Raw genomic sequence first — 10,194 nt, forward strand, 5'->3', positions numbered from 1 at the left:
TCGATCTGACTAGTCTCCCAGTCCCTGCAACTGAAAAATATCCCCACAGTATAATGCTGCCACCACCATGCTTCGTCGTAGGGATGGTGCCAGGTTTTCTCCAGACGTGACGTTTGGCCTTCAGGGTTCAATCTTGGTTTCATCCGACCAGGAAATCTTGTTTCTCATGGTCTGAGAGTACTTTAGGTGCCTTTTGGCAAACTCCAAGCGGGCTGTCATATGCCTTTTACTGAGGAGTGACTTCTGTCAGGCCACTCTACCATGAAGGGCTGATTGGTGGAGTGCTGCAGAGATGGTTGTCCTTCCAGAAGGTTATCCCATCTCCATAGAGGAACTCTTGAGCTCTCTCAGTGTGACCATCGGGTTCTTAGTCACCTCCCTGACCAAGGCCGTTCACCCCCGATTGCTCAGTTTGGTTGGGCGGCCAGCTCTAGGAAGAGTCTTGGTAGTTCCAAACTTCTTTATTTTAAGAATGATGGAGGCCACGGTGTTCATGTGAACCTTCAATGCTGCAGACATTTTTGGTACCCTTCCCCAGATTTGTGCCTCGACACAATCCTGTCTCGGAGCTCTACGGACAATTCCTTCTCAATTATGGCTTGGTTTTTCTCTGACATGCACTGTCATCTGTGGGACCTTATATAGACAGGTGTGTGCCTTTCCAAATCATGTCCAATCAATTGAATTTACCACAAGTGGACTCCAATCAAGTTGTAGAAACATCTCAAGGATGACCAAAGGAAACAGGATGCACCTGAACTCAATTTTGAGTCTCATAGAAAAGGGTCTGAATACTGATGTAAATAAGGTATTTCAGTTTTTTATTTGTAAGAAATTTTCTAACATTTCTAAAAACCTGTTTTCTTTTAGTAATTATGGGGTATTATCTGTAGATTGATGAGGAAAGAAATGTGTTTCATCCATTTTAGAATAAGGCTCTAACATAGCAAAATGTGGAAAAAGTCAAGGGGTCTGAATGCTTTCTGAATACACTGATTAGGTGAATCCAGGAAAAAGCTATGATCCCTTATTGGTGTCACTTTGACCCCTTATTAAATCCACTTCAATCAGTGTAGAATGAATGGGAGGAGACAGTGGGAGGAGACAGGTTAAATAAGGATTTTTAAGCCTTGAAACAATTGCAACATGGACTGTGTATGTGTGCCATTCAGAGGAGGGTGAATGGGCAAGGCAAAACATTTAAGTGCCTTTGAACGGGGTATAGTAGTAGGTGCCAGGTGCACTGATTTGTGTCAATAACTACAACACTCCTGTGTTTTTCATGCTACAACTACAATGCTCCATGTGTATCAAAAATGATCCCCCACCCAAAGGACATCTAGACAACTTGACACAACTGTGGGAAGTATTGGAGTCAACATGAGCCAGCATCCCTGTGGAAAGCTTTCGATGCCATGTAGAGTCCACGCCCTGACAAATTGAGGCTGTTCTGAGGTAAAAAGAGGAGGTGCAACTCAATATTAGGAAGGTGTCCTTAAATGTTTTGTACACTCAGTGTGTATGTTGTTGAGGGTGGGGCTCAAGCCAATTTTAACTGCACACTTGTTAGTGTACATTGATTTAATACATTTCATATGTTTTTCCCCCAACACCACTTTCCATCAGTTTGTATAGCAGACCCTCACGCCAAATTGAGTAAAAAGTTTTTTTGAAATCAACAAAGCATGAGAAGACTTTGCTTTTGTTTGTCAGGTAGCGTGTGCAGGGTGTATATGTGGTGTGTCGTACGGGATTTTGATAAGAAGACCATTTTACTTTTGCTCAGGACATTGTTTTCACTGAGGAAGTCTGCTGTTGATGATACTGCAGAGGGTTTTTCCGAGATTGCTGTTGGCGCAGATTCCACTGTAATTATTGGGGTGAAATTTGTTTGTGCATTGGGGTGATCAGTCCTTGGTTCCAAATATTGGGGAATATGCCAGAGCTGAGGATGATGTTAAAGAGTTTAAGTATAGTCAATTGGAATTTGTGGTCTGTATGTTTTATCATTTTTGCTTAGGATACCATCAACACCACAGGCCTTTTTGGGTTGGAGGGGTTGTACTTTGTCCTGTAGTTCATTCAATGTAATTGAAGAATCCAGTGCGTTCTGGTAATCTTTAATAGCTGATTCTATGATTTGTAGTTGATCATGTACACTGAACAAAAATATTTACACAACATGCAACAATTTCAAAGATTATACTGAGTTAAGTCAATTGAATTCATTAGACCCTAATCTATAGATTTCACATGACTGGGAATACTGATGCAGCATGACAAACATGCTCAATGGGTGACATGTCTGGTGAGTGTGCAGGCCATGGAAGAACTGGGACATTTCTGGGATCTTTTATTTCAGCTCATGAAACATGGTTTTGTGTGTTCCAATATTCCCAGAAGTGGTTAGATTCAATCGATTCTTCAATTGCCTTGAGCTGATTTTTGATGTGTTGTTCCTTATTTTTTCTTAGTGTATTTCTGTACTGTTTTAGTGTTTCACCATAGTCAAGATGTAGGCTCAGGTTTTCTGGGTCTCTGGGTTTTTGGTTGGATATGTTACTAAATTTCTTTATTAGGGTTTTGTGTTCATAAAAATGTTTTCATTGTTGTTAATTCTCTCTCCCTCCCTGCTGCCATCTATCTGTCACAGGAGGAACTAAGGTCTTACACTCAGTCCTGTAATATACACTGTAGTAATATATCTGTCTTTTCTTCTGCCTCGCAGTCCATTTGACATAAGCAAAACAATCTCGATATAATCAAATTATTTAGACACGGAATAGGGCAGTTTTACATGCACACACAGACAGACAGAGAGAGACAGATCAATAGACACCCCGCCCAGACCAGTGGGACCCCGACCCCAACCAGTCAACACTCCCCCAAGTCAACCAAGTCAACACCCCATTTAGGCCCCCTCAGATCAGACCTATGCCCCTCCTGCCCACCCCATGCCTCCCACTCCCGCAAAGAAGGCCTCAACATGGAAGTCACACATACGCCCAGGCCGTGAGCAGGCAAACAGGCCCAACCCCCACTCTTACACTAACCCAAGCCAATAGCATGTACCAGATGCTCAGCAGGCTCTGCTCACACTTACTGGCCTGAGGCCAAACCACACAAACAACAACATTGGACACTTTATGGAGCCTTCACTATCTCATCCTGGAATATCCAATGTCATCTGCATTTGGCCTACAGAGCAGGAACCTGGACTTCACCAACGAAATCAGAATACAGACATTGTCATCCTGCAAGAAACATGGTATAGAGGAGACGGACCCACTGGTTGCCCTCTAGGTTACAGAGATCTGGTAGTCCCATCCTGTCATGTGTGCTCCCTCTCCGGCCTCTAGGTCACCAGGCTGCTCGTGATGGCGCACACCTGTCACCATCGTTATGTGCACCTGCACGTCATCACTCACCTTGACTCCATCACTTCCCTGATTACCTTCCCTATATATGTCACTCCCTTCGGTTCCTTCCCTATATATGTCACTCCCTTTGGTTCCTTCCCTATTTATGTCACTCCCTTTGGTTCCTTCCCTATATATGTCACTCCCTTTGGTTCCTTCCCTATATATGTCACTCCCTTTGGTTCCTTCCCTATATATGTCACTCCCTTTGGTTCCTTCCCCAGGCGTCATTGTTTCTGTTTCATGTCTGTGTGTTGTCCGTGTTTCTTATTTTGTATTATGTTGTGTTTATTTATTAAAACACTCACTCCCTGAACTTGCTTCCCGACTCTCAGTGCACATCGTTACACATCCACCAAACTACCAGGTGTGCAACAGGGAAGGGACTCATGGGTATGCTAATTTGGAATAGAGCAGATCTAACTCACTCTATTAAATAAATCAAAACAGGAACATTTGACATTTGGTTAGAAATTATAAAGGAAATTGTCTTACCAGAGAAAAATGTCCTTCTGTGTGCTACCTACAGTTGAAGACGGAAGTTTACATACACCTTTACCAAGTACATTTCAACTCAGTTTTTCACAAATCCTGACATTTAATCATAGTGAAAATTCCCAGTTTTAGGTCAGTTAGGATCACTACTTTATTTTAAGAATGTGAAATGTCAGAATAATAGAATAGAATAATTTATTTCAGCTTTATTTCTTTCATCACATTTCCAGTGGGTCAGAAGTTTACATACACTCAATTAGTATTTGGTAGCATTGCCTTTAAATTGTTTAACTTGGGTCAAACGTTTAGGGTAGCCTTCCACATGCTTGCCACAGTAAGTTGGGTGAATTTTGGCCCATTCCTTCTGACAGAGCTGGTGTAACTGAGTCAGGTTTGTAGGCCTCTTTGCTCGCACACACTTTTTCCAGTTCTGCCCACAAATTTTCTATAGGATTGAGGTCAGGGCTTTGTGATGGCCATTCCAATACCTTGACTTTGTTGTCCTTAAGCCATTTTGCCACAACTTTGGAAGTATGCTTGGGGTCATTGTCCATTTGGAAGACCCATTTGCGACCAAGCTTTAACATCCTGTCTGATGTCTTGAGATGTTGCTTCAATATATCCACATCATTTTCCTTTCTCTTGATGCCATCTATTTTGTGAAGTGCACCAGTCCCTCCTGCAGCAAAGCACCCCCACAACATGATGCTGCCACCCCTGTGCTTCACAGTCGGAATGGTGTTCTTCGGCTAGCAAGCGTCCCCCTTTTTCCTCCAAACATAAAGATGGTCATTATGGCCAAACAGTTCTATTTTTGTTTCATCAGACCAGAGGACATTTCTCCAAAAAGTACGATCTTTGTCCCCATGTGCAGTTGCAAACCGTAGTATGATTTTTTTAATGGCGGTTTTGGAGCAGTGGCTTCTTCCTTTCTGAGCAGCCTTTCAAGATATGTTGATATAGGACTCGTTTTACTGTGGATATAGACACTTTTGTACCAGTTTCCTCCAGCATCTTCACAATGTCCTTTGCTGTTGTTCTGGGATTGATTTGCACTTTTCGCACCAAAGTACATTAATCTCTAGGAGACATAACGTGTCTCCTTCCTGAGCGGTATGACGGCTGCGTGGTCCCATGTTGTTTATACTTGCGCACTATTGTTTGTACAGATGAACGTGCCACCTTCAGGCATTTGGAAATTGCTCCCAGGGATGAACCAGACTTGTGGAGGTCTACAATTTTTTTCTGAGGTCTTGGCTGATTTCTTTTGATTTTCCCATGATGTCAAGAAAAGAGGCACTGATTTTAAAGGTAGGCCTTGAAATACATCCACAGGTACACCTCCAATTGACTCAAATGAAGTCCATTAGCCTATCAGAATCTTCTAAAGCCATGACATAATTTTTGGAATTGTCCAAGCTGTTTAAAGGCACAGTCAACTTAGTGTATGTAAACTTCTGACCAACTGGAACTGTGATACAGTGAATTATAAGTGAAATAATCTGTCTGTAAACCATTGTTGGAAAAATTACTTGTGTCATGCACAAAGTAGATATCCTAACCGACTTCCCAAAACTATAGTTTGTTAACAAGAAATTTGTGGAGTGGTTGAAAAACTAGTTTTAATGACTCCAATCTAAGTGTATGTAAACTTCCGACTTCAACTGTATATCCCACCCCCGCTAGAATCTCCATACCTTAATGAAGACAGCTTCTCCATCCAGGAGGTGGAAATCAATAATTTCCAGGCCCAGGGACATGTACTAGTCTGTGGCGACCTACATGCCAGAAACGGACAAGAACCTGACACCCTCAGCACACAGGGGGACAAACACCTGCCTGGAGGTGACAGCATTCCCTCCCCTATATGCCCCCCCTAGGCACAAAATTACAACATAACCAACAAAAACGGGTCACAACTCCTGCAGCTCTGTCGCACGCTGGGTATGTACATAGTCAATGGTAGGCTTCGAGGGGACTCCTATGGTAGGTACACCTATAGCTCATCTCTTGGCAGTAGTACTGTAGACTACTGCCAAGACCCAGAGTCTCTTAGAGCGTTCAGTCAGCCAACTGACACCCCTATCAGACCACAGCAAAATCACAGTCTACTTGAACAGAGCAATACTCAATCATGAGGCATCAAAGCCAAAGGAACTGAATAATATATAGATGGAAGGAAAGTATTGTAGAAACCTACCAAAAAACAATTAGGCAACAACAAATTCAATCCCTTTTAGATAACTTCCTGGACAAAATGTTCCACTAAAATAGTGAAGGTGTAAACTTGTCAGTAGAAAATCTAAACAGTATATTTGACCTCTCAGCTTCCCTATCAAATCAAAAAATGTCAAACAGAAAACCGAAGAAAATGAACAACAATGACAAATGGTTTGATGAAGAATGCAAACACCTAAGAAACCTATCCAACCAAAAACATAGAGACCCAGAAAACCTGAGCCTACGCCTTCACTATGGTGAATCAATGAAACAATACAGTAATACAGTACGGAAGAAGAAGGAAGAGCACGTCCGAAATCAGCTCAATGACATTGAAGAACCCATAGACTCTAATCACTTCTGGGAAAATTGTAAAACACTAAACAAACAACAAGAGTTATCTATCCAAAATGGAGATGTACTGTATGAGTAAACCACCTCTCCAATCTTTTTGAACCTATAACAAAGAACAAAGAACAAACAGCAAAAACATATACATGATAATATACAAATCTTAGAATCAACTTTTAAAGACAAACGGAACCCACTGGGATTCTCCAATTACATTGAATGAACTACAGGACAAAATGCAAACCCTCCAACCCAAAAAGGCCTGTGGTGTTAATGGTATCCTCAATGAAATTATAAAATATACAGACAACAAATTCCAATTGACTATACTAAAACTCTTTAACATCATCCTTAGCCATGGCATCTTCCCCAATAGTTGGAACAAAGGACTGATCACCCCAATCCACAAAAGTAGAGACAAATTTGACCCCAATAACTACCGTGGGATTTGTGTCAACAGCAACCTTGGGAAAATCATCTGCATTATCTTTAACAACAGACTTGTACATTTCCTCAGTGAAAACAATGTACTGAGCAAATGTCAAATGGGCTTTTTACCAAATTGCTGTATGACAGACCACATATTCACCCTGCACACCCTAATTCACAAACAAACAAACCTATACAAATTTATAGAAACCAGTGACGGGGGAAAACATACGACATTATAAAATCCATATAAACAAACAAGTGTGCGGTTAAAATTGGCAAAAAAAACACATTTTTTTCCCCACAGGGCTGTGGTGTGACACAGGGATGCAGCTTAAGCCCCACCCTCTTCAACATATATATCAATGAATTGGCGAGGGCACTAGAACAGTCTGCAGCACGCTACTAGAATCTGAAGTCAAAGGTCTACTGTTTGCTGATGATCTGGTGCTTCTGTTACCAATCAAGGAGGGCCTACAGCAGCATCTAGATTTTCTACACAGATTCTGCCAGACCTGGGTCCTGACAGTAAATCTCAGTAAGACTAAAATAATGGTGTTCCTTCTAGACACCATTGCCCTAGAGCACACAAAATAACTATGCATACCTCGGCCTAAACATCAGTGCCACAAGTAACTTCCACAAAGCTGTGAACGAGCTGAGAGACAAGGCAAGAAGGGCCTTCTATGCCATCAAAAGGAACATAAAATTTGACATACATATTAGTATCTGGCAAAAAATACTTGAATCAGTTATAGAACCCATTGCCTTTTGTGGTTGTGAGGTCTGTGGTCCGCTCACCAACCAAGAATTCACAAAATTGGACAAACACCAAATGGAGAGACTGCATGCAGAATTCTGCAAAAATATCCTCTGTGTACAACGTAAAACACCAAATAATGCATGCAGAGCAGAATTAGGGCGATAACCGCTGATTATCAAAATCCAGAAAAGAGCCATTAAATTCTAAGGGATTCCCAAACCTTCCAAAACAAAGCCATCACCTAGAGAGAGATGAACCTGGAGAAGAGTCCCCTAAGCAAACTGGTCCTGGGTCTCTGTTCACAAACACAAACAGACCCCACAGAGCCCCAGCACAGCATCACAACTAGACCCAACCAAATCATGAGGAAGAAAAAAGATTATTACTTGACACATTGGAAAGAATTAACAAAACAAACGAGGAAACTAGAATGCTATTTGGCCCTAAACAGAGAGTACACAGAGGCAGAATACCTGACCACTGTGACTGACACAGTCGTAAAAGCCTATTCCCCCCCAGGAAACTAAAAAGATTTGGCATGGGTCTTGAGATCCTCAAAAGGTTCTACAGCTGTAACATCGAGAGCACCAGCTGACTGGTTGCATCACTGCCTGTACGGCAACTGCTTGGCCTCTGACCGCAAGGCACTACGGAGGGTAGTGCGTACGGCCCAGTACATCACCGGGGCTAAGCTGCCTGCTATCCAGGTCCTCTACACCAGGCGGTGTCAGAGGAAGGCCCTAAAAATTGTCAAAGACCCCAGCCACCCCAGTCATAGACTGTTCTCTCTACTATCGCATGGCAAGCGGTACTGGAGTGCCAAGTCTAGGACAAAAAGGCTTCTCAACAGTTTTAACCCCCAAGCCATAAGACTCCTGAACAGGTAATCAAATGGCTACCCGGACTATTTGCATTGTGTGCCCCCCCCAACCCCTCTTTTTATACTGCTGCTACTCTCTGTTTATCATATATGCATAGTCACTTTAACTATACATTCATGTACATACTACCTCAATTGGGCCGACCAACCAGTGCTCCCGCACATTGGCTAGCCGGGCTATCTGCATTGTGTCCCACCCACCACCCGCCAACCCCTCTTTTACACTACTGCTACACTGTTCATCATATATGCATAGTCACTTTAAACATATCTACATGCACATACTACCTCAATCAGCCTGACTAACTGGTGTCTGTATGTAGCCTCGCTACTTTTATAGCCTCGCTACTGTATGTAGCCTGTCTTTTTATTGTTGTTTTATTTCTTTACCTACCTATTGTTCACCTAATACCTTTTTTTGCACTACTGGTTAGAGCCTGTAAGTAAGCATTTCACTGTTGTATTCAGCGCACGTGACAAATAAACTTTGATTTGACCCAAATTTAAGGAAAGCTTTGACTATGTACAAACTCAGTGAGCATAGCCTTGCTATTGAGAAAGGCAGCTGTAGGCAGACCTGGCTCTCAAGAGAAGGCAGGCTATGTGCACACTGCCCACAAAATGAAATGGAAACTGAGCTGCACTTCCTAACTTCCTGCCGAATGTATGATCGTATTAGAGACACATATTTCCCACAGATTACAAAGATCCACAAAAAAATTGAAAACAAACTCAATTTTGATAAACTCCCATATCTACTGGGTGAAATACCACAATGTGCCATCGCAGCAGCAAGATTTGTGACCTGTTGCCACAAGAAAAGGGCAACCACAGAAGAACAAACACCATTGTAAATACAAGCCATATTTATGTTTATTTATTTTTTCTTTTGTAGTTTAATTATTTGCACTTCGTTACAACACTGTATGTAGACATAATATGACATTTGGAATCAGAGCGCGGGTAAACCTTGCCAATGGGGTGTTAAGGGGAACACACAACACAGAAAGCATTCTGCTCTCATCTCGCATAAAGCAGCTCGTATAATCACACATCACACTATGCCCAGGGCATGTTATCTTCAGCCTTGATCAGGTATTCCCAAACTGGGGTACACCCAATGCTGTCGGGAGTACACCAATAAAAATGTGATTCAATTATATATATATATATATATAGTATATCATCATTATTTATTTATGAAAAAATCTTCACATTTTCAAACAGTACATTTATATTTTCCAACCGGGAGATACATTTGGGTGAGGTTTTCTTCTCGCCTGAGTAACCTCTTTTGCACTGCCAAAAATAAAATGAAAACATCTAGTGTTCAGCAAAATAACAGCACAATGTCAAATACAGGTAGCCTAGTCAAATAATTAACATCCAATCACATTAACTGTTACTCTCTCGCGGGAAACCTTCACTCTTGCGCAGACATTTAGAAACGCAACATGACAATTTGAAAAATAAGCCAAGGTGGGTTTTTGAGTGAGAATAAAGACAACTTTCGAGTAGTAAGACATGTATAAAAGCAACAGATATAATTAATAATAAGGGGCTAGAAGCATCTTATATGGTGAGCTACTGAGTGGCTAGGACAGACAAGCCCCATACTATTGTGGAGGACTTAATTC

This window comes from Oncorhynchus tshawytscha, linkage group LG05 (assembly GCF_018296145.1).
Source record: "Oncorhynchus tshawytscha isolate Ot180627B linkage group LG05, Otsh_v2.0, whole genome shotgun sequence".
Classification (NCBI taxonomy): domain Eukaryota; kingdom Metazoa; phylum Chordata; class Actinopteri; order Salmoniformes; family Salmonidae; genus Oncorhynchus; species Oncorhynchus tshawytscha.